The 25,142-nt window shown below is 44.1% G+C and overlaps 1 protein-coding gene across 1 annotated transcript in view; it reads right to left on the bottom strand.

Annotated features, from left to right (window-relative positions):
• LOC106568689 (activated CDC42 kinase 1) overlaps positions 1–25,142 on the bottom strand; it is a 177,292-nt gene that overhangs the window by 140,873 nt on the left and 11,277 nt on the right. Inside the window, exon 2 of the mRNA XM_014139250.2 lies at positions 3,891–4,203. The gene's annotated coding sequence lies outside the window, so the exon portion shown is untranslated. The remainder of the gene's footprint in view (positions 1–3,890; positions 4,204–25,142) is intronic.

Here is a 25,142-nt window from a genome sequence, read left to right as displayed (position 1 = left end):
GTTGGATTAAGGAGGTGTTTATCTTTCAAATGGTGTAAAATAGTTGATTGTTTGAGAAATTGAAATTATTAGATTTTTGCTATCTTGTCAAGCAATCCCGTTACCGGAATGAGAACGGGAAGGGGTCCCATAGAGGTTAACGGAAGTGGCTGCCCATATTGAGGTTGAATTCAGTAGGACGCACCATCACTTGTGACTTGTCTTTCTGGGATAAGTCTACTTTCAAAATTGAATAACAATAATTCTACAGGGAAAAAAACCTGCTTTTTGCTTTTAGACATGTAGGCAGGTGGAGGTGGTGGATTAGGGCAATATTTTCTCAGGCTCATGCACTCTATGACCTGGGGGACGTAAGTAAGTAATATAATGCTCTAGATTCACAATAGATTAAAGCTCTTCTAATAAGAACATGGTTTGAAACAGGGCAACGTTCAGTAGAGTACAGCATTGTGGTGTTTTCAGATATATAGATATTATGTAGAGAACAGTCCTCACTGACATGTATTTATTTTATTTAACCTTTAACTAAGCAAGTCAGTTAAGAATAAATTCTTATTTACAATGGCTGCCTACACCAGCCAAACCCGGACGACACTGGGCCAATTGTGCGCCGCCCTATGGGACTCCCAATCACGGCCGGTTGTGATACAGCCTGGATTCGAACCAGGGACTGCAGTGACACCTCTTGTACTGAGATGCAGTGACTTAGACCGCTGCGCCACCCAGGAGCCCTAAAGGTGTGCCAAGCTTGTAGCGTCATACCCAAGAAGACTCGAGGCTGCTTTGTCATTATGGGGCAGTGTGTAGATTGATAATCCATTTTAGAATAAGGCTGTAACGTATCAAAATGTAGAAAAAGCAAGGGGTCTTAATACTTTCCCAATTCACTATCTAGCCTTATTCTACTTGTTGATCTATTTCAGATCTGTGCTGCTGAGTTGGATGAAAGACTGGAGACGATCAAAGGAAGCCATTTTGGACTATCAAGAACCAGCACCAGAAAGGCGCAAACATTTACCCGAGTGCCTCGTTGGCGTGTTGAAGTTCTTTCCACGTTAATAGTTCCCTGTCTGTAGAACTTTCCTGAGGCATTTGTTCTATTTATAGAGAATCGAGGCATCATTCGACTGCAAACTAGCTAACTAGTGTATCCATTTTCCATCTCTCAACTCTGTTGTCCACTGACATACTCCTGATGTGCACAGTGCTCATATGGGATGAACTGAGAACAGGCACAGTGGCACACTGTTTTTCATGATAGGTTGGTTATGAGGACACGCGTAAGCATGCAAGTGTGGCGAATGTATGTGTGGGTGTTGCAGATGTGCTCTTTCAGAGATCGCATTGAATCACACCTGCGGTGAGTGGGCTAGACTACACTGCCAATCTTCCGGTGTTTTCCTGAGTGAAAGAATAAATAGGAAGAGATAAGAGAAGCAGCACATAACAACAGCCTGATGAACCAGAGAGTGAGAGGGGGGAAAGAGAAGAAAGAAAATAGAAACTTTGAGAGGTGTGCCGAAGCAAGCAATGTACCCAAGACACGGAGATTGTGAGACGGAAAGATGAAGAGACTCTAGAGGTGGCAACACATGGAGAGAGAGAGTCTAGAAATAAGGGGCATCTTAGAGAGGAGAGAAAAAAAATTGATTACACGAGTATGAAATGAATGCAGTCTCCCACCTACTACAGGGCTGTCTGTGTTACTAGGACTCCTATTAACAAAGACAATCTAAGTGAGTGCGTCGTACGTACGCTTATCAGACGCTCCATCTCCAGCACGTCCTTGATATGTTTCCGGTTGCCGTGAATCACGAGTGTATGGGCAAGGTTAGTAACTAGTGGTGTTACGGCCTTCGGATAGATAGTCTGACTGCATGCCAACGTGTGACAACTAGCTTGGAGCAGCTCAACCCTCCCAGGAGGTCCTGTAGAACACGTCACTGTCCAACTGACAAGAACTGGATTGAAGCCTGCAGATTTTTCCTAAAGCATACTATAGCAGACAACACATGGTGTGTGTTTGCCCGGTTATTGGCAAAAGATTTGATCTGATTGGTGAAAAGACCAATTAGTGGAAAAGTATCAAAAATGAGCTGCCGGTGTGTGGGCAGAGTAGAGTAGGATACATGAAAACATCTGTATATGTGTTGGGGTAATTTATCTCTTTAAGAACGCCACACCACTGAGCCCCACACACTGTACTGAAAAACAAGTGGGCTATTATTCTTAACTGTATTTCATACCAAAAAAGTTTTTTGTTGAAAATTAAACCAATGCACCACAAACACATACAGTGCATAGGGGAGGAGGAACATTGAAAACGAGACACCACCAACCTATAACTGGAGAACGCAATGGCCTGCCCCGTTAAAAGGGCCATTTGAACACGCTTCCGGACACGTTAATGACATATCTGACATATATCCGGAATAGGCACACCGCATGCCCTTGACTGTGGTAAGGCGATAACTGTGTGTGCTTATGTGGGAGAGAGAGGAGAGAGTTGGTAGAGCATGGCACTTGCAACGGCAGGATAGTGGGTTCCATTCCCAGGACCACCCATATGTAAAATGTATGCATGCATGGCTAAATCACTTTGGATAAAAGCATCTGCTAAAATGGCATATTTTATTACAGCGAGTGTGTGAACAAAAACACTGAATATGAGCTCAAATGGGGAAGGATGAAGGGAGAGGCGTGTGCAGAAAGACAGCAAGAAGGAACAGAAGAGAATTTAAGAGGAAAAATAGTGTGAGGGACAGAGAGCAAGAGGGTTGGTGGGTTGGGGGGGAACGTGGCACCCAGATTAAAATAACACTCCCCCTGCCACCACCCGCAAGGGCTCCTTCCTCTTACTTCTCTGCCGTCAGTCTGGGCCCCCCAGGCCCTCCCAACATTGAGAGACACTTCACAAGAAGCACACTCGCTGCTATTCTGGGCCGGCCTCACACTCCTCCGCCATTTACGCATAGAGTGTTGGTCTACCAGAGAAAAGAAGATATTATCTGCTAAGTAGGGAGCATTCACTAATTTCCTGTACACACCTCTCAGGCAGTCCTCTTTAAACAGCAACAGTGAGCAGCAGACACCTGTTTGGGTGCATGGCTGGCCTGTATCTCGTCTGAGTGGGAGGAAGGAACAGAGGAGCTCTTGTGTAGCCAAGCAGGGCCTGACGGACTGACTCTTACCTCATCAGCTCAGCTGGCTCTGGAAACACCACTGTCACATGCAGACATTTCAGCCAAAGAGAGAAAAAAAAATGCTGCTCTCAGATATGCTTCGCTTTTGCGTGGGCACACGCTGTTTTCACAGGAAATGGCCAACCAATCAACATCGCTTTGTCTGTTTGCGTGTGTAGGAGTATGTGGTTGGGTGGTTGTGTACACACAGTACAAAGTGCAATGTGTGTGTGCAACTTTGTTTTGGTCTTACTGCTACAAAACCACAAAAGCCAAAACACCACCATGTACAAAAAAATTGCTCCAGCAGTCTGTCAGAGAACACTGGACAACCTGTGACCCCGAATGACATCCTCCTTAGCTAACCCTATTAAAGTGAATAAATACCCTCCATTCAAAACAGGATCTCACTTGCACATTCCTTCCACCAAGCAAAGCAAGTCAGACTGATTTCATTTCCTGTCTGCATTGCTGAGATGCTTTGGACATAACAATTTGGACTGGAAACGGAATGAGCACGGCTTTGACAGCGAAGACAAATCTCAATGGGCATCTTTGCATCGTTCCTTTATCTGAATTTGCAGACCAAGAAAACTAGATTCACACTACATTTGACAGAAGAACAACTTTCTTGCAACACACACATGTCCTAACTAACAAAGATTTGCACCAAGCGTTCATAATGTATACACACATCCAATGTCTTACCTCCTAGGTGATGGTAGGCTGAAGGCCGAAAGTAGAAGTTGTCCCTCCGTCTGTCTGTAGACCCTCTCTCTCTGGGGACGAGCCTACCCTCAGGGACAGTAGGGTGTACGGATGGGTGGGGGGGTAGGAAGGTCAGAGGTCACTCACGGACTGGATAGCGGCAGGCCCCGGTCCGTGGCGAGGCGCAGCCCACGGCTAAGAGTCCATTATGTTGCTGTGGGATGGTGCGGAAAGGTCAGCGGGTCACATGGTCTCGCACGTCCCCGTCCATGGGAAACCACACACACCCAAGGAGTCTATTTCAGGAAACTGCCTGAGAGAAAAAAAGCACACCCTCAGAATCAATACCATTGCATAACAATTAATGCCAATATATGGTCATATTTACTGGAAGTTGTAATCAAGGTTGGTCCTACTTGACGAAGAACACTGTACAACATCGATGCTGTTTTAGTCCTACTATCAAATTTGGTAGCGTGGGTTGCGGAGACAGTGCAACATCTACACTTTCTTCCTCTCCCCATAATGACAAAGTGAAAACATGTTTTTGGAAATCTTTGCTAATGTATTGAAAATTTTATACAGAAATATTTAATTTATATAAGTTTATCTTTGGCAGCGATTACAGCTGTGAGTCTTTCTGGGTAAGTCCATAAGAAATTTCTACACCTGAATTCCTGGAGTTATTTTTGCACGATAATCTTTTTACCATTCTTCAAGTTCTGTCAAGCTGGTTGCTGATCATTGCTAGACAGCTATTTTCAAGTCTTGCCCTAGATTTCCATGCCGATTTGTCAAAACTGCAAAAAGACAACTGAGGAAAATTCAATGTCGTCTTGGTAAGCAATTCCAGAGTATATTTGGCTTTGTGTTTTAGGTTATTGTTTTTATAATTTTTTTCTACTGTATCATTGATTGTATGTTGTTTTACTCCATGTGTAACTCTGTGTTCTTGTATGTTGTCGAACTGCTTTGCTTTATCTTGGCCAGGTCGCAATTGTAAATGAGAACTTGTTCAGCAGACTGATACAGGTTTTCCTCAAGGATTTTGCCTGTTTTACTATAGTGTCTTATTGCTCAACAGGATGCATGTTTTGGAATATTTTTATTCTGTATTCTGTTCACTGTGATTTAGTTTAGTATTGTGGAGCAACTACAATGTTGTTGATCCATTCTCAGTTTTCTCCCATCACAGCCATGAAACTCGGTTTGAAAGTCATGAAACGGTTTTAAAAGTCACCATTGGCCTCATGGTGAATTCCCTGAGCTGTTCCCTTCCTCTCCAGCAACTGAGTTAGCCTGTATCTTTGTAGTGACTGGGTGTATTGATACACCATCCAAAGAGTCATTAATAACTTCACCATGCTCAAAGGGATATTAAAATGTCAGCTTTTTTTATTTGCATTTTTGCAAGGCATTGGAAAATCTCCCCGGTCTTTGTGGTTGAATCTGTGTTTGTAATTCACTGCTCGACTGAGGGACCTTGCATAAAATTGTATGTGTGGGGTACAGAGATGAGGTAGTCATTAAAATGACCTTTTAATGATGTCAGACCGTGGCTCTGCGTCTGTCCTCGTGCTCCTAGATCTTAGTGCTGCTTTTGATGCCATCGATCATCACATTCTTTTGGAGAGACTGGAAACCCAAATTGGTCTAAATGGACAAGTTCTGGCCTGGTTTAGGTCTTATCTGTCGGAAAGATATCAGTTTGTCTCTGTGAATGGTTTGTCCTCTGACAAATCAACTGTAAATTTCGGTGTTCCTCAAGGTTCCGTTTTAGGACCACTATTGTTTTCACTATATATTTTACCTCTTGGGGATGTCATTCGAAAACATAATGTTACATTTCACTGCTATGCGGATGACACACAGCTGTACATTTCAATGAAACATGGTGAAACCCCAAAATTGCTCTCACTAGAAGCCTGTGTCTCAGATATAAGGAAGTGGATGGCTGCAAACTTTCTACTCTTAAACTCGGACAAAACAGATGCTTGTTCTAGGTCCCAAGAAACAAAGAGATCTTCTGTTGAATCTGACAATTAATCTGGATGGTTGTACAGTCGTCTCAAATAAAACTGAAGGACCTCGGCGTTACTCTGGACCCTGATCTCTCTTTTGAAGAACATATCAAAACTGTTGCAAGGACAGCTTTTTTCCATCTACGTAACATTGCAAAAATCTGAAACTTTCTGTCCAAAAATGACGCAGAAAAATGAATCCATGCCTTTGTTACTTCTAGGTTGTACTACTGCAATGCTCTACTTTCCGGCTACCCGGATAAAGCACTAAATAAACTTCAGGTAGTGCTAAATACGGCTGCTAGAATCCTGACTAGAACCAAAGAATTTGATCATATTACTCCAGTGCTAGCCTCCCTACACTGGCTTCCTGTTAAGTTAAGGGCAGATTACAAGGTTTTACTGCTAACCTACAAAGCATTAGATGGGCTTGCTCCTACCTATCATTCCGATTTGGTCCTGCCGTACATACCTACACGTACGCTACGGTCACAAGACGCGGGCCTCCTAATTGTTCCTAGAATTTCTAAGCAAACAGCTGGAGGCAGGGCTTTCTCCTATAGAGCTCAATATTTATGGAATAGTCTGCCTACCCATGTGAGACACGCAGACTCAGTCTCAACCTTTAAGTCTTTACTGAAGACATATCTCTTCAGTAGGTCCTATGATTAAGTGTAGTCTGGCCCAGGGGTGTGAAGGTGAACGGAAAGGCTGGAGAAACGAACCGCCCTTGCTGTCTCTGCCTGGCCGGTTTCCCCTCTTTCCACTGGGATTCTCTGCCTCTACCCCTATTACGGGGGCTGAGTCACTGGCTTGCTGGTGTTCTTCCATGCCGTCCCTGGGAGGGGTGCGTCACTTGAGTGGGTTGAGTCACTGACGTGGTCTTCCTGTCTGGGTTGGCGCCCCCCCTTGGGCTGTGCCGTGGCGGAGATCTTTGTGGGCTATACTCGGCCTTGTCTTAGGATGGTATGTTGGTGGTTGGAGATATCCCTCCAGTGGTGTGGAGGCTGTGCTTTGGCAAAGTGGGTGGGGTTATATCCTACTTGTTTGGCTCTGTCCGGGGGTTTCATCAGATGGGGCCACAGTGTCTCCTGACCCCTCCTGTCTCAGCCTCCAGTATTTGTGCTGCAGTAGTTTATGTGTCGGGGGGCTAGGGTCAGTCTGTCACATCTGGAGTATTTCTCTTGTCTTTTCCGGTGTCCTGTGTGAATTTAAATATGCTCTCTCTAATTCTCTCTTTCTTTCTCTCTCGGAGGACCTGAGCCCTAGGACCATGCCTCAGGACTACCTGGCTTGATGACTCCTTGCTATCCCCAGTTCACCTGGCCGTGCTGCTGCTCCAGTTCCAACTGTTCTGCCTGCAGCTATGGAACCCTGACTTGTTCACCGGACGTGCTACCTGTCCCAGACCTGCTGTCCCAGACCTGCTGGAACCCTGACCTATTCACTGGACGTGCTACCTGTCCCAGACCTGCTGTTTTCAACTCTCTAGAGACAGCAGGAGCGGTAGAGATACTCTCAAAGATCGGCTATGAAAAAGCCAACTGACACTTACTCTTGTGTTACTGACTTGTTGCACCCTCGACAACTACTATGATTATTATTATTTGACCATGCTGGTCATTTATGAACATTTGAACATCTAGGCCATGTTCTGTTATAATCTCCACCCGGCACAGCCAGAAGAGGACTGTCCACCCCTCATAGCCTGGTTCCTCTCTAGGTTTCTTCCTAGGTTTTGGCCTTTCTAGGGAGTTTTTCCTAGCCACCGTGCTTCTACACCTGCATTGCTTGCTGTTTGGGGTTTTAGGCTGGGTTTCTGTACAGCACTTTGAGATATCAGCTGATGTAAGAAGGGCTATATAAATAAATTTGATTTGATTTGATTTAGTCATTGAAAAATCATGTTGAACACTATTATTGCACATACAGCAGAGTGAGCCCATGCAACTTATTATGTGACTTGTTAAGCACATTTTTAGTTACAGTCTTGTCCCATCGCTGCATCTCCGTACGGACTCGGGAGAGGTGAAGGTCGAGAGCCACGCGTCCTTCGAAACACAACCCGCCAATCCGCACTGCTTCTTGACACACTGCTCGCTTAACCCGGAAGTCAGCAGCACCTTTTTGTCGCAGGAAACACCGTACAGCTGGCGACCTGAAGTTAGCGTGTATGCGCCCGGCCGCCACAAGGAGTCGCTAGAGAGCCATGGGATAAGGGCATCCCAGCTGGCCAAACCCTCCCCTAACCCGAACGACGCGGGGCTAATTATGCGCCGTCTCATGGGTCTCCCGGTCTGCTGCGACACAGCCCAGGATTGAACCCGGATCTCTAGCACTGCGATGCAATGCCTTAGACTGCTGCAACACTCGGGAGGCCCGGGGTTGAATTTCTAAAAACATAATTCCACTTCGACATTATGGGGTTATTGTGTGTAGGCCAGTGACACAAAATCTCAATATAATACATTTTCAATTCAGGCTGTAACAACAAAATGTGGAAAAAGTCAAGGGGTGTGAATACTCTCTGAAGGCACCGTACATACCCCAACCAGAAGCCATGGATTACAGGTAACATCCACATTTAAGGAGCGGGAAACTAATTTGGACGCTTATAAGAAATCCCGCTACGACCTCCGAGCCATTACACAGGCAAAGTGTCAATACAGGACTAACATCGAATCCTACTATGCCGGCTATGATGAATGTGGCAGGGCTTGCAAACTATCATGGATTACAAAGGGAAACCCAGCCCAGAGCTGCCCAGCAACAAGAGCCTACCTGGTGAGTGTTGCTTCTGAAGCAAGCAACACTAAACCATGCATGAGAGCACCAGCTGTTCCGGACGACTGTATGATCTTGCTCTCTGTAGCCGATGTGAGTGTAACACATTGAACACTAGAACCTTCCCTGACTTTTCCTAAATGTTTTTGTTTTACACTGCTAATTTCTCAGAACTATGAAATCACAAACAGAAACGTATTGAGCCTTTTTACAGTTTTTTCCCCCCACACTTTTACCAAACTTAACTCGCCAAGACAACGCACAGTAGGACGTTGGTACCCAGACAGACGCTAATGCTTCTCTCTCGCTCGCTCTCTCTCTCCTCACTGAATGAATGGCCATTAATTTAAATAATATAAGAATAACAATTTGTTGTTAACTGACTTGCCTAGTTAAATAAAGGTAAAAAAAAAAATAATACTAATAATATTATTAATAATAATAAAATTTGGCCTAAATGAATGAGGGTGAAGTGTTTGATTTAATTTAAAAAAGATTGTGTTATGCCTATTTGTCAGCAGCAAATAATTTGACCAGGTGGCCTTGCGGGTTGATATCATTCACTTTATAAAAATAATCTGTTATGGGACTGTTTTATTTACTATAACTAATCAAATTTATTGTAAGGGAAACAAAAACATGCTATGTGTTGCAGTAGCCCTTTAGAATAATGCAAAACATATTCTTGACTCTATCCAAGCTGATGAGTGGGAAACAAAAGTGTCAGTCAGCCTGCACAGCCTAAACTTTACTGTCTATAAACTATAGCCAAGATTGGCAATAATCTGGTGTGGCAAATCAAAATAAAATGTTATTTATCATAAGCCAGCAGCATACCACCCTGCATCCCACTACTGGCTTGCTTCTGAAGCTAAGCAGGGTTGGTCCTGGTCAGTCCCTGGATGGGAGACCAGATGCTGCTGGAAGTGGTGTTGGAGGGCCAGTAGGAGGCACTCTTTCCTCTGGTCTAACACATTTAAAATATCCCAATACCCCAGGGCAGTGATTGGGGACATTGCCCTGTGTAGGGTGCTGTCTTTCGGATGGGACGTTAAATGGGTGTCCTGACTCTCTGAGGTCATTATAGAGCCCATGTCACTTATCATAAGAGTAGGGGTGTTAAATTCCCAATCTGGCCCTCAAAACCATCATGGTCACCTAATAATCCCCAGTTTCCAATTAGCTCATTCATCCCTGTAACTATTCCCCCAGGTTGTTGCTGCAAATGAGAATGTGTTCTCAGTAAACTTACCTGGTAAAATAACAGATAAATAAAAACATGCACAGAATACAAACAGGTGTAGAACTTACAGTGAAATGCTTACTTACAAGCCCTTAACCAACAATGCAGTTTTAAGAAAATACCCCCCAAAAAAGCAAGAGATAAGAAACAAATGATTAAAGAACAATAGCGGGGCTATTTACAGGGGGTACCAGTACAGAGTCAATGTGTGGGTGCACTGGTGTCGAGGTAATATGTACATGTAGGTAGAGTTATTTAAGTGACTATGCATAGATAATAACAGAGGCGGGGGGGGGCAATGTAAATAGTCTGGGTAGCAATTTGATTAGCTGTTCAGAAGTCTTATGGCTTGGGGGTAGGAGCCATTGGACCAAGACTTGGCGCTCCGTTATCGCTTGCTGTGCGGTAGCAGAGAGAACACTATGACTAGGGTGGCTGGAGTCTGACAATTTTTAGGGCCTTCCTCTGACACCGCCTGGTATAGAGGTCCTGATGGCAAGAAGCTTGGCCCCGGTGACGTACTGGGCCGTATGCACTACCCTCTGTAGTGCCTTGCGGTCGGAGGCCGAGCAGTTGCCATAACCGGCAGTGACGCAACCGGTCAGGATGCTCTCGATGGTGCAGCTGATGAACCTTTTGAGGATCTGAGGACCCATGCCAAATATTTTCATTCTCCTGAGGGGGAAATAGGTATTGTCGTGCTTGGACCATGTTAGTTTGTCGTGCTTGGACCATGTTTTCCTGTAGTCCACAGTCATCTCCTTTGTCTTGATCACGTTGACGAAGAGGTTGTTGTCCTTGCACCAGACGGTCAGGTCTCTGACCTCCTCCCTATAGGCTGTCTCATCGCTGTCGATGATCAGGCCTACCACTGTTGTGTCATCAGCAAACTTAATGAGGGTGTTGGAGTCGTGCCTGGCCGTGCAGTCATGAGTGAACAGGGAGTACAGGAGGGGACTGAGCACGCAACCCTGAGGGGTCCCCGTGTTGAGGATCAGCGTGGGGGATGTGTTGTTCCCTACCCTTACCACCTGGGCGCGGCCCATCAGGAAGTTCAGAATCCAGTTGCAGAGGGAAGTGTTTAGCCCCAGGGTCCTTAGCTTAGAGATGAACTTTGAGGGCACTATGGTGTTGAACGCTGAGCTGTAGTCAATGAATAGCATTCTCACATAGGTGTTCCTTTTGTCCAGGTGTGAAAGGGCAATGTGGAATGCAATAGAGATTGTATCATCTGTGGATCTGTTGGTGCGGTATGTAAATTGGAGTGGGTCTATGGTTTCTGGGATAATGGTGTTGATGTGAGCCATGACCAGCCTTCCAAAGCATTCCATGGCTACAGACGTGAGTGATACCGGTCAGTAGTCATTTAGGCAGGTCACCTTAGTGTTCTTGGGCACAGGGATTATGGTGGTCTGCTTGGAACATGTTGGTATTACAGACTCAGACAGGGAGATGTTGAAAAATGTCAGTGAAGACACTTGCCAGTATGTCAGAGGATGCTCGGAGTACACGTCCTGGTAATCTGTCTGGCCCTGTGGCCTTGTGAATGTTGACCTGTTTAAAGGTCTTACATCGGCTGCAGAGAGTGTGATCACACAGTCGTCCGGAGCAGCTAATGCTCTCATGCATGTTTCAGTGTTACTTGCCTCGATGCGAGCATAGAAGTTATTTAGCTCGTCTGATAGGCTCGTGTCACTTGGCAGCTCTCGGTTGTGCTTCCCTTTGTAGTCTGTAATAGTTTGCAAGCCCTGCCACGTAAGACGAGCGACGGAGCTGGTGTAGTACGACTCGATCTTAGTCCTGTATTGATGCTTTGCCTGTTTGATGGTTCGTTGGAGGGTATAGCGGGATTTCTTATAAGCTTCCGGGTTAGAGTCCCGCTCCTTGAAAGTGGCAGCTTTATCCTTTAGCTCAGTGCGAATGTCCATGGCTTCTGGTATGTACGTCCGGTCACAGTGGGGACGATGTCCTCGATGCACTTATTGATAAAGCCAGTGACTGATGTGATGTACTCCTCAATGCCATCGAAAGAATCTCAGAACATATTCCAGTCTGTGCTAGCAAAACAGTCCTGTAGTTTAGCATCTGCCTCATCTGACCACTTTTTTTAATAGAGCGAGTCACTGGTGCTTCCTGCTTTAATTTTTGCTTGTAAGCAGGCATAAGGAGGATAGAATTATGGTCAGATTTGCCAAATGGAGGGTGAGGGAGAGCTTTGTATGCGTCTCTGTGTGTGGAGTAAAGGTGGTGCTCTGGTTGCACATTTAACATGCTGATAGAAATAAGGTAAAACTGATTTAAGTTTCCCTACATTCAAGTCCCCGGCCACTAGGAGCGCCGCCTCTGGATGAGCATTTTCCTGTTTGGTTATGGCGGAATTAGCGCCAGCGTCGGTCTGTGGTGGTATGTAGAAAGCTACAAAAAAATACAGATGAAATCTCTCTAGGTAGATAATGTGGTCTACAGCTGAGATACTCTACCTCAGGTGAGCAAAACCTTGAGTTTTCCTTAGATATCGTGCACCAGCTGCTGTTTACATAAATGCATAGGCCCCCGCCCCGTGGCTTACCCGAGGCTGCTCTTGTCCTGCTGATGAAGTGTATAACCCACCAGCTGTATGTTCTTAATGTCGTTGTTCTGCCACAACTCGGTGAAACATAAGATATTACAGTTTTTAATGTCCCGTTGGTAGGATAAATGTGCTTTCAGTTCGTCCCATTTATTTTCCAGCGATTGAACGTTAGCTAGCAGGACAGAAGGCAAGGGCAGATTAGCCCCACGTCGCATGATCCTTACAAGGCACCCTGATCACTTTCCGCGAAATCACTGTTCCTTCTCTAGCGAATAACAGGGATCTGGACCTGGTCGGGTGTCTGTATTATATCCCTCCAGTCTGACTCATTGAAGAAAAAAACTCTTCATCCAGTTTGAGGTGAGCAATCGCAGTTCTGATGTCCAGAAGCTCTTTTTGGTCATAAGAGATGGTAGCAGCAACATTATGTGTAACATTAAGTTACGCACAACGCGAAAAAAAATATAGCATGGTTGGTTGAGAGCCGATAAGACGGCAGCCTTCCCCTCCGGTGCCATCTTCACTAATAATATATTAGTTGTCAAATTGTACATAAAGAGATGGGCACATCTTGTAATTGACAGATGTGGGGAAAGGAGCATCAGTTTATCAAACCCTCTTTCAGTGTCAAATGCAGGTAAAACATTTTGATTTCTATAGTAACAGAAAGAGCATATTCTGCAGTTTCTATGACACTTGCCTTTGTCAAATAACTCAAAATTCAAGAGGTGCAGCTCGATTTCCAAATTTCACTTTTACCAAGAATGTCTGTGCAGCACATGGCTAATAAGATAAAATTACTAACATAATATTTAAATATACAATTCTGTTGTCAGCTGCCAAATGGGTGATAATAACTGATCATGGTGCATGTGACTTCAATGAACTGAAATGATGAGGAGGGTGAAGAGGATGACTGAATTTAGAACAATAGTGTAATCAAGAATTGTGGGCAGTCTAATTTTTTTATTATACACTGCTCAAAAAAATAAAGGGAACACTAAAATAACACATCCTAGATCTGAATGAATGAAATAATCTTCTTAAATACTTTTTTCTTTACATAGTTGAATGTGCTGACAACAAAATCACACAAAAATAATCAATGGAAATCCAATTTATCAACCCATGGAGGTCTGGATTTGGAGTCACACTCAAAATTAAAGTGGAAAACCACACTACGGGCTGATCCAACTTTGATGTAATGTCCTTAAAACAAGTCAAAATGAGGCTCAGTAGTGTGTGTGGCCTCCACGTGCCTGTATGACCTCCCTACAACGCCTGGGCATGCTCCTGATGAGGTGGCGGATGGTCTCCTGAGGGATCTTCTCCCAGACCTGGACTAAAGCATCCGCCAACTCCTGGACAGTCTGTGGTGCAACGTGGCATTGGTGGATGGAACGAGACATGATGTCCCAGATGTGATCAATTGGATTCAGGTCTGGGGAACGGGCGGGCCAGTCCATAGCATCAATGCCTTCCTCTTGCAGGAACTGCTGACACACTCCAGCCACATGAGGTCTAGCATTGTCTTGCATTAGGAGGAACCCAGGGCCAACCGCACCAGCATATGGTCTCACAAGAGGTCTGAGGATCTCATTTCGGTACCTAATGGCAGTCAGGCTACCTCTGGCGAGCACATGGAGGGCTGTGCGGCCCCCCAAAGAAATGCCACCCCACACCATGACTGACCCACCACCAAACCGGTCATGCTGGAGGATGTTGCAGGCAGCAGAATGTTCTCCACGGCGTCTCCAGACTCTGTCACGTCTGTCACATGTGCTCAGTGTGAACCTGCTTCATCTGTGAAGAGCACAGGGCACCAGTGGCGAATTTGCCAATCTTGGTGTTCTCTGGCAAATGCCAAACGTCCTGCACGGTGTTGGGCTGTAAGCACAACCCCCACCTGTGGACGTCGGGCCCTCATACCACCCTCATGGAGTCTGTTTCTGACCGTTTGAGCAGACACATGCACATTTGTGGCCTGCTGGAGGTCATTCTGCAGGGCTCTGGCAGTGCTCCTCCTGCTCCTCCTTGCACAAAGGCAGAGGTAGCGTTCCTGCTGCTGGGTTGTTGCCCTCCTACGGCCTCCTCCACGTCTCCTGATGTACTGGCCTGTCTCCTGGTAGCGCCTCCATGCTCTGAACACTACGCTGACAGACACAGCAAACCTTCTTGCCACAGCTCGCATTGATGTGCCATCCTGAATGAGCTGCACTACATGAGCCACTTGTGTGGGTTGTAGACTCCGTCTCATGCTACCACTAGAGTGAAAGCACCGCCAGCATTCAAAAGTGACCAAAACATCAGCCAGGAAGCATAACAACTGAGAAGTGGTCTGTGGTGACCACCTGCCGAACCACTCCTTTATTGGGGGTGTCTTGCTAATTGCCTATAATTTCCACCTGTTGTCTATTCCATTTGCAGAACAGCATGTGAAATGTATTGTCAATCAGTGTTGCTTCCTAAGTGGACAGTTTGATTTCACAGAAGTGTGATTGACTTGGAGTTACATTGTGTTGTTTAAGTGTTCCCTTTATTTTTTTGAGCAGTGTATAAGGCTTGAAATTATATATATATTATACCCTCAGAGTCTAATCAGACATTGAATACAAAATACAATGTGTAATTCACAAATGGCAAGCCGAACAAAGCAAATGGACGCATACACAGCACTGCATATCGGAGTCAGATGGAGGTTTGGATATTGAGCTTGAAATCAACGTTGCTGATGTTGACTTGAGCCTCCACCTCCAATGCCGGCGCTTCGCCGCAGAAAAAACTGAACAGAGCCAACAGACGGTGATCCCAACTGCCACAGTGAGACAGGAGTATGGGAGATATGGCACGGTTTGGGTAGAAAAGAGTGACGACAGCGCAACAGGAAGGCGGCCTTCCCAGAATATTCTCAGAGACAGAGGGCCCTACACGCAAAGAGCCAAATTGCCAGCGCTCTCAACAATTTTCTTTGTTTATGTGACATGCAGATGTTGCAGCGCATCACAAATTGTACTGTCGCACATGCACACAGAAAAAGGAAAGAGTATGAGGGACATGTCTAGGGATGAACGCAAATCATTTATTGCACTCTTGTATATCCGCAGGGCATACGGTGGAAAGATCATGGATGTAGAGTCATTTTGGTCTGATAGGTATGGGGTGGACCTTTTCCGAGAGACCATGCCACACAAGCGCTTCAGAGATCTTATGCAACACCTGCGTTTTGATGACAAGGAGACAAGACCAATACAGTTGAAGTCAGAAGTTTACATACACGTTAGCCAAGTACATTTAAACTCAGTTTCACAATTCCTGACATTTAATCCGAGAAAAAAAAATCCCTGTCTTAGATCAGTTAGGATCACCACTATTTTAAGAATGTGAAATGTCAGAATAATAGTAGAGAGAATCAATTATTTCAACTTTTATTTCTTTCATCACTTTCCCATTGGGTCAGAAGTTTACATACACTCAATTAGTATTTGGTAGCATTGCCTTTAAATTGTTTAACTTGGGTCAAACGTTTTGGGTAGCCTTCCACAAGCTTCCCACAATAAGTTGGGTGAATTTTGCCCATTCCTCCTGACAGAGCTGGTGTAACTGAGTCAGGTTTGTAGGCCTCCTTGCTCGCACACGCCTTTTCAGTTCTGCCCACATATTTTCTATAGGATTGAGGTCAGGGCTTTGTGATGGCCCCTCCAATACCTTGACTTCGTTGTCCATAAGCCATTTTGCCACAATTTTGGAAGTATATGTGGGGGTCATTGTCCATTTGGAAGACCCATTTGCGACTAAGCTTTAACTTCCTGACTGATGTCTTGAGATATTGCTTCAATATATCCACATCATTCTCCTCCTCATGATGGCATCTCAAATCAAATCAAATTTATTTATGTAGCCCTTTGTACATCAGCTGATATCTCAAAGTGCTCTACAGAAACCCAGCGTATCTATTTTGTGAAGTGCACCAATCCCTCCTGCAGCAAAGCACACCCACAACATGATGCTGCCACCCCCACGTTTCATGGTTGGGATGGTGTTCTTTGGGCTTGCAAGCCTCCCCCTTTTTCCTCCAAACATAATGATGGTCATTATGGCCAAACAGCTCCATTTTTGCTTCATCAGACCAGAGGACATTTCACCAAAAAGGACGATCTTTGTCCCCATGTGCAGTTGCAAACCGTAGTCTGGCTTTTTTATGGCGGTTTTGGAGCAGTGGCTTCTTCCTTGCTGAGCGGCCGTTCAGGTTATGTCGATATAGGACTCGTTTAACTGTGGATATAGACACTTTTGTACCGGTTTTTCCTCCAGCATCTTCACAAGGTCCTTTGCTGTTCTGGGATTGATTTGCACTTTTCGCACCAAAGTACGTTCATCTCTGGGAGACAGAACGCGTCTCCTTCCTGAGTGGTATGATGGCTGCGTGGTCCAATGGTGTATATACTTGCGTACTATTGTTTGTACAGATGAACGTGGTACATTCAGGTATTTGGAAATTGCTCCAGACTTGTGGAGGTCTACAATTGTTTTTCTGAGGTCTTGGCTGATTTCTTTTGATTTTCCCATGATGTCAAGCAAAGAGGCACTGAGTTCAAAGGTAGCCCTTGAAATACATCCACAGGTACACCTCCAATTGACTCAAATTATGTCAATTAGCCCATCAGAAGCTTCTAAAGCCATGACATCATTTTCTGGAATTTTCCAAGCTGTTTAAAGGTACAGTCAATTTACTGTATGTAATCTTCTGACCCACTGGAATTGTGATTACAGTGAATTGTAAGTGAAATAATCTGTCTGTAAACAATTGTTGAAAAAATTACTTGTCTCATCCACAAAGTAGATGTCCTAACCGACTTGCTATAGTTTGTTAACAAGATATTTGTGGAGTGGTTGACAAACGAGTTTAATGACTCCAACCTAAGTGTATGTAAACTTCCGACTTCAACTGTATGTGTGCAGACAGACAAGTTAGTCTGTTCTCGGTTGCAACACTCACTACCGAGTTCCAAACTGCCTCTGGAAGCAACGTCAGCACAACAACTGTTCATCGGGAGCATCATGAAATGGGTTTCCATGGATGAGCAGCTGCACACACACAAGCCTAAGATCACTATGCGCAATGACAAGCGTCGGCTGGAGTGGTGTAAAGATCACCGCCATTGTACTCTGGAGCAGTGGAAATGCGTTTTCTGGAGTGACGAATCACGCTTCACCATCTGGCAGTCCAATGGGTTTGGCGGATGCCAGGAGAACACTACCTGCCTGAATGCATAGTGCCAACTGTAAAGTTTGGTGGAGGAGGAATAATGGTCTGGAGCTGTTTTTCCATGTTTGGGATAAGCCCCTTAGTTCCAGTGAAGGGAAACCTTAACGCTACAGCATACAAGATAATTCAATGCCTTTTGTGGCATCGGTTTGGGGTTAGACCCTTTCCTGATTCACAATGACAAATGCTTCCGTGCACAAAGTGAGGTTCATACACTGTTGAGATCTGTGTTAGAACTTGGACTGGCCTGCACAGAGCCCTGTACTCAACTCCATTGAACACCTTTGGGATGAATTGGAACACTGACTGCTAGCCAAGCCTAATTGCCCAACATCAGTGCCCGACCTCACTAATGCTCGTGGCTGAATGGAAGACCCCACAGCAATGTTCCAACATCTAGTGGAAAGCTTTTCCAGAAGAATGAAGGCTGTTATAGAAGCAAAGGGGGGGAACAACTCAGTTGGTAGAGCATGGTGTTTGCAACGCCAGGGGTTGTGGGTTCGATTCCCACGGGGGGCCAGCACAGGAAAATAATTCTATGAAATGTATGCATTCACTACTGTAAGTCGCTCTGGATAAGAGCGTCTGCTAACTGACTAAAATGTAAAAAAAATGTAACTCTATATTAATGAACATAGTTTTGGAATGAGATGTTCGACGAGCAACATACTTTTGGCCATGTAGTGTATACAGTCGTGGCCAAATGTTTTGAGAATGACACAAATATTAATTTTCAAAGTCTGCTGCCTCCGTTTGTATGATGGCAATTTGCATATACTCCAGAATGTTATGAAGAGTGATCAGATGAATTGCAAGTCCCTCTTTGCCATGCAAATTAACTGAATCCCCCCCAAAAGAAAAAATCATTTCCACTGCATTTCAGCCCTGCCACAAAAGGACCAGCTGACATCATGTCAGTGATTCTCTCTTTAACCCAGGTGTGAGTGTTGACAAGGACACGGCTGAAGATCACTCTGTCATGCTGATTGAGTTCGAATAACAGACTGGAAGCTTCAAAAGGAGGGTGGTGCTTGGAATCATTGTTCTTCCTCTGTCAAACATGGTTACCTGCAAGGAAACACGTGCCGTCATCATTACTTTGCACGAAAAGGGCTTCACAGGCAAGGATATTGCTGCCAGTAAGATTGCACCTAAATCAACCATTTATCGGATCATCAAGAACTTCAAGGAGAGCGGTTCAATTTTTGTGAAAAAGGCTTCAGGGCCCCCAAGAAAGTCCAGCAAGCGCCAGGACCGTCTCCTAAAGTTGATTCAGCTGTGGGATCGGGGCACCACCAGTACAGAGCTTGCTCAGGAATGGCAGCAGGCAGGTGTGAGTGCATCTGCACGCACAGTGAGGCAAAGACTTTTGGAGGATGGCCTGGTGTCAGGAAGGGCAGCAAAGAAGCCACTTCTCTCCAGGAAAAACATCAGGGACAGACTGATATTCTGCAAAAGGTACAAGGTACAGCAGACTGCTGAGGACTGGGGTAAAGTCATTTTCTCTGATGAATCCCCTTTCTGATTGTTTGGGGCATCCAGAAAAAAGCTTGTCCGGAGAAGACAAGGTAAGCGCTACCATCAGTCCTGTGTCATGCCAACAGTAAAGCATCCTGAGACCATTCATGTGTGGGGTTGCTTCTCATCATGATCTGGCATGTGAACTTCGTGAGAACCACATGAACGCCAAGAAAGCAGCTACAGCCGCCAAGGTAGCAGCGAGTCCTGCTCTCCCTCTTCCCCAATCACCACAGCTCCCACTTAGGAAAAAGAAGACACATTGCCAAGTAAGCAGGTGCACACGAAACAAGGCCCATGAAAACTGTGTGCAGTGCAACCAATTTGTTTCTGGGGCTTGCTCACACAAAGCCGCGAAACTGTACGCCGACTGTGGACCCGAAGCCTAAAGACGAGATGGATTAACGCATCAAAGGCACGGGTATAAGGGCACAATACAGTGTCCGACACAATCAACAAATAACTTGTCATATCTTGTCATGAATATATTTCCATAAATATTTCTTTACGCTATTCATTCTTTACAATTGTTCATGCACCGGTGCTTTGGTTTAGGAATACGTGAAACAATTTCACCTGTGCACCTGGCTGGTTATTTAAGTGATAATGCCCGATTAGACAGCGTTGAGGATACAGTGCATTCAGACCCCTCGACTTTTTCACATTACAGCCTTATTCTAAAATATATATTTTTTTATCCCTCAATCTACACACAATACCCCATAATGACTATGCAAAAACAGTTTTTTTTAAACTATACGTATTTAGACCCTTCACTAAGTATTTTGTTGAAGAACCTTTGGCAGAAATTACAGCCTTGAGTATTCTTGGGTATGACACTACAAGCTTGGCACACCTGTATTTGGAGAGTTTCTCCCATTCTTCTCTGCAGATCCTCTCAAGCTCTGTCAGGTTGGATGGGGAGCATTGCTGCACAGCGATTTTAAGGTCTCTCCAGAAATGTTCGATCAGGTTCAAGTCCGGGCTCTGGCTGGGCCAATTAAGGGCATTCAGAGACTTGTCCCAAAGCCACTCCTGCTGTCTTGGCTGTGTGCTTAGGGTCGTTGTCCTGTTGGAGGGCGAACCTTCGCCCCAGTCTGAGGTCCTGAGCAGGTTTTCATCAAGGATCTCAAAGGCCACCCTTTGCCTTGATTGCAGTTTTACACACTCATGGCATTCACTCAAACAGCTTCACCTGGAATGCTTTTTCAACAGTCTTGAAGGAGTTCCCACATATGCTGAGCACTTGTTGGCTGCTTTTCCTTCACGCTGCAGTCAAACTCTTCACAAACCATCTCAATTGGGTTGAGGTTGAGTGATTGTGGAGGCCATGGCATCTGATGCACACTCTCCTTTTTGGTCAAATACCCCTTAAACAGCCTGGAGATGTTTTTGGTCATTGTCCTGTTGAAAATAAAATGATAGTCCCACTAAGCGCAAACCAGATGGGATGGAGTATTGCTGCAGAATGCTGTGGTAGGCACGCTGGTTTAGTGTGCCTTGAATTCTAAATCAATTACAGACAGTGTCACCAGCAAAGCACTCCCACACAATCCCACCTCCTCCTCCTCTATGCTTCATGGTGGGAACCACACATGCGGCGATCATCCGTTCACCTACTCTGCGTCTCACAAAGACATGGCGGTTGTGAACAAAAATCTCAAATTTGGACGCATCAGACCAAAATGACAGATGTCCACCTGTCTAATGTCCATTGCTATTGTTTCTTGGCCTAAGCAAGTCTCTTCTTCTTATTGGTGTAGTGGTTTCTTTGCAGCAATTCGACCAAGAAGGCTTGATTCACAAGGTCTCCCCTGAATAGTTGATGTTGAGATACGTATGTTACTTGAACTCTGAAGCCTTTATTGGCCTGCAATTTCTGAGGCTGGTAACTCTATGGAACGTATCCTTTGCAGCAGAGGTAACTCTTGGTCTTCCATTCCTGTGGCGGTCCTCATGAGAGCCAGTTTCACCCTAGCGCTTAATGGTTTTCGCGACTGCACTTGAAGAAACTTTTAAAGTTCTTGAAATTTTACGGAGTGACTGACCTTCATAAACTCAGAAAAAAAAAGAAACGGCCCTTTTTCAGGACCCCGGCTTTCAAAGATCATTTGTAAAAAGCCAAATAACTATACAGATATTCATTGTAAAGGGTTTAAACACTGTTTCCCCATGCTTGTTCAATGAACCAAAAACAATTTAAAAAAAAACTTGTTAGGGCTAGGGTCCTTTTTTCTCAATTTCCGTCTGACTGACGTTGCTCCGTAAACTGCCTGTTGCTCAGGCCCTGAAGCCAGGATATGCATATACAGTGGGGCAAAAAAGTATTTAGTCAGCCACCAATTGTGCAAGTTCTCCCACTTAAAAAGATGAGAGAGGCCTGTAATTTTCATCATAGGTACACGTCAACTATGACAGACAAAATGAGAAAAAAAATCCTGAAAATCACATTGTAGGATTTTTAATGAATTTATTTGCAAATTATGGTGGAAAATAAGTATTTGGTCACCTACAAACAAGCAAGATTTCTGGCTCTCACATCTTTAAGAGGTTCCTCTGTCCTCCACTCGTTACCTGTATTAATGGCACCTGTTTGAACTTGTTATCAGTATAAAAGACACCTGTCCACAACCTCAAACAGTCACACTCCAAACTCCACTATGGCCAAGACCAAAGAGCTGTCAAAGGACACCAGAAACAAAATTGTAGACCTGCACCAGGCTGGAAAGACTGAATCTACAATAGGTAAGCAGCTTGGTTTGAAGAAATCAACTGTGGGAGCAATTATTAGGAAATGGAAGACATACAAGACCACTGATAATCTCCCTCGATCTGGGGCTCCACGCAAGATCTCACCCTGTGGGGTCAAAATGATCACAAGAACGGTGAGCAAAAGTCCCAGAACCACACGGGGGGACCTAGTGAATGACCTGCAGAGAGCTGGGACCAAAGTAACAAAGCCTACCATCAGTAACACACTACGCCGCCAGGGACTCAAATCCTGCAGTGCCAGACGTGTCCCCCTGCTTAAGCGAGTACATGTCCAGGCCCGTCTGAAGTTTGCTAGAGAGCATTTGGATGATCCAGAAGAGGATTTGGAGACTTACAGAAAACGTTTGACCTGTGTCATTGCCAACAAAGGGTATATAACAAAGTATTGAGATAAACTTTTGTTATGGACCAAATACTTATTTTCCACCATAATTTGCAAATAAATGCATAAAAAAATCCTACAATGTGATTTTCTGGAATTTTTTCTCATTTTGTCTGTCACAGTTGAAGTGTACCTATGATGAAAATTACAGGCCTCTCATCTTTTTAAGTGGGAGAACTTGCACAATTGGTGGCTGACTAAATACTTTTTTGCCCCACTGTAATTATGCATATAATTGGTACCATTGGAAAGAAAACACTGACGTTTGTAGAAATGTTAAAATAATGTAGACGACTAAAACACAATAGATTTGGTAGGAGAAAATCCAAAGAGAACCTAACTAGGATTGTTTTTTTTTTTAGAGCCCATGTTCTTACAATGTAAAGTATAGGGAAATAATGAAATATAGCTCCCAGTATGCAATTCCTATGGATTTCAGGCTTGTTTCTTCCAAAACGAGTAAGAAATATGTCTTTAAGTACTGGGACACACTCCTGTAAATTCGTGTTTGGGCGTGCGATGAAGACAAGACATACCTGCTAAAATCGGTTTCCTATTGAACATACTTCTTTCCGTATGAAATATTATAGTTTGATTACATTTTAGGGTATCTGAGGCGTTAATAGAAATGTATTTTGACTTGTTTTAACAAAGTTTAGCGGTAGATTTTTGGAATCCTTTCTCTGCAAGTTGAACGAATGGATTACTCAAATCAATGACGCCAACTAAACAGACTTTTTGGGATATAAAGAAGGATTTTATCTAACAAAACGACACTACATGTTATAGCTAGGACCTTTTGGATGACAAATCAGAGGAAGATTTCAAACAGTAAGTGAATATTTAATCACTATTTGTGAATTTATGAAACCTGTAACAGTGGGAAAATATTTCGATGTTAGACACCGTCCTCAAACAATCGTATGGCATGCTTTTGCTGCAATGGCTACTGTAAATCGGACAGTGCCGTTAGATTAACAACAATTTAAGCTTTCAACCGATACAAGACACTTATATGTACCTAGATGTACCATTCCCCCCAGAAATGGCCGGGAACTTGCAGGTGCCTCGGTTGAAGAGTGGGATAACATCTCACAGCAAAAACTGGCAAATCTGGTGCAGTCCATGAGGAGGATATGCACTGCAGTACTTAATGCAGCTGGTGGCCACACCAGATATTGACTGTTATTTTGACCCCCCCCCCCCTTTGTTCAGGGACACATTATTCAATTTATGTTAGTCATATGTCTGTGGAACTTGTTCAGTTTATGTCGCCGTTGTTGAATCTTGTTATGTTGATACAAATTTTACACGTTAAGTTTGCTGAAATTAAACGCAGTTGACAGTGAGAGGACGTTTCTCTTTTTGCTAAGTTTAGATGAAGCAGTTTATATTAACCTCTTGCATCTAGACGTTCCGCTAGCGGAACCCCGTTCTGCCAGCGGGACCCCTAGCCAACAGCCAATGGGATCGCATGGCACGAAATACAAAACCAACTAAAATACCACAATTCAATTTTCTCAAACAATCAACTATACCATTTTAAAGATAAGACTCTCGTTAATCTAACCACATTGTCCGATTTCAAAAAGGCTTTACAGCGAAAGCAAAACATTAGATTATGTTAGGATACAACCACAGCAAAAAACAACACAGCCATTTTCTTAGCAAGGACAGCCATTTTCAAAGCAAGGTTAGCCGTCCAAAAGCACAGAACCAGCTAAAATTATGCACTAACCTTTGACGATCTTCATCAGATGACACTCCTAGGACATTATGTTAGACAATACATGCATTTTTTGTTCCATCAAGTTCATATTTATATTTTAAAAAAAAACATTTTACATTGGCGCGTGAGGTTCAGAAAATGTATTCACCCCAAAATGCCTGGTGAATTTACAAAAATACTCATCATAAACGTTGACAAAATACATTAATTATTTTAAGAATTATAGCTACATTACTCTATGCACCCGCTGTGTCAGATTTCAAAATAACTTTACGTAGAAAGCACATTGTTCAATATTCTGAGTACTGAGCACCATGCTAATCAGTTAGCCGTCCAGCCACGGCATCCACAAAACACTGAAATATGTACAAAATATTATCTTACCTTTGCTGATCTTCGGCTGAATGCACTCGGAAGGTCTCCCACTTCCACAAGAAAATTTTCATTTGTTCGATAAAGTCCATAATTTATGTAGAAATAAATCAGTTTTGATGGCGCGTCCAGATCCCCATTCCAAAATGCATGTATCCACCGTCGACGAAAAGTTCCCTCAGCGTTTGTAGAAACATGTCAAACCATGTTCACAATCTATCTTTAGGGTGTTATAATCATAGAATTGCGATAATATTCCAACCGGACAATAGCAGATTCATTACAGAAGAAAAAGAAAATGGCTAATCCTTCGTGAGCGCGCGCGAGGTAAGGCAATGACCCCAGACAGACCACTTACTGTTCCGGGTATTACTCAATCAAATTGCATTCTAGAAGCCTCAAACGAGGTTCTAATGACTGTTGACATCTAGTGGAAGCCTTTTGGAAGTGCAATATGACATCACAGACACTGTATTTTAGATAGAACTTCATTTGAAATGACTACAACCCTCTGAGGTCCAACTTCCTGGTTGGATACCTCTCAGGTTTTTGCCTGCCATATGAGTTCTGTTATACTCACAGACATCATTCAA

This window comes from Salmo salar, chromosome ssa14 (assembly GCF_905237065.1).
Source record: "Salmo salar chromosome ssa14, Ssal_v3.1, whole genome shotgun sequence".
Classification (NCBI taxonomy): domain Eukaryota; kingdom Metazoa; phylum Chordata; class Actinopteri; order Salmoniformes; family Salmonidae; genus Salmo; species Salmo salar.
The sequence above is the reverse complement of the archived record's forward strand: the minus strand, read 5'-3'. Positions and strand labels throughout refer to the sequence as shown.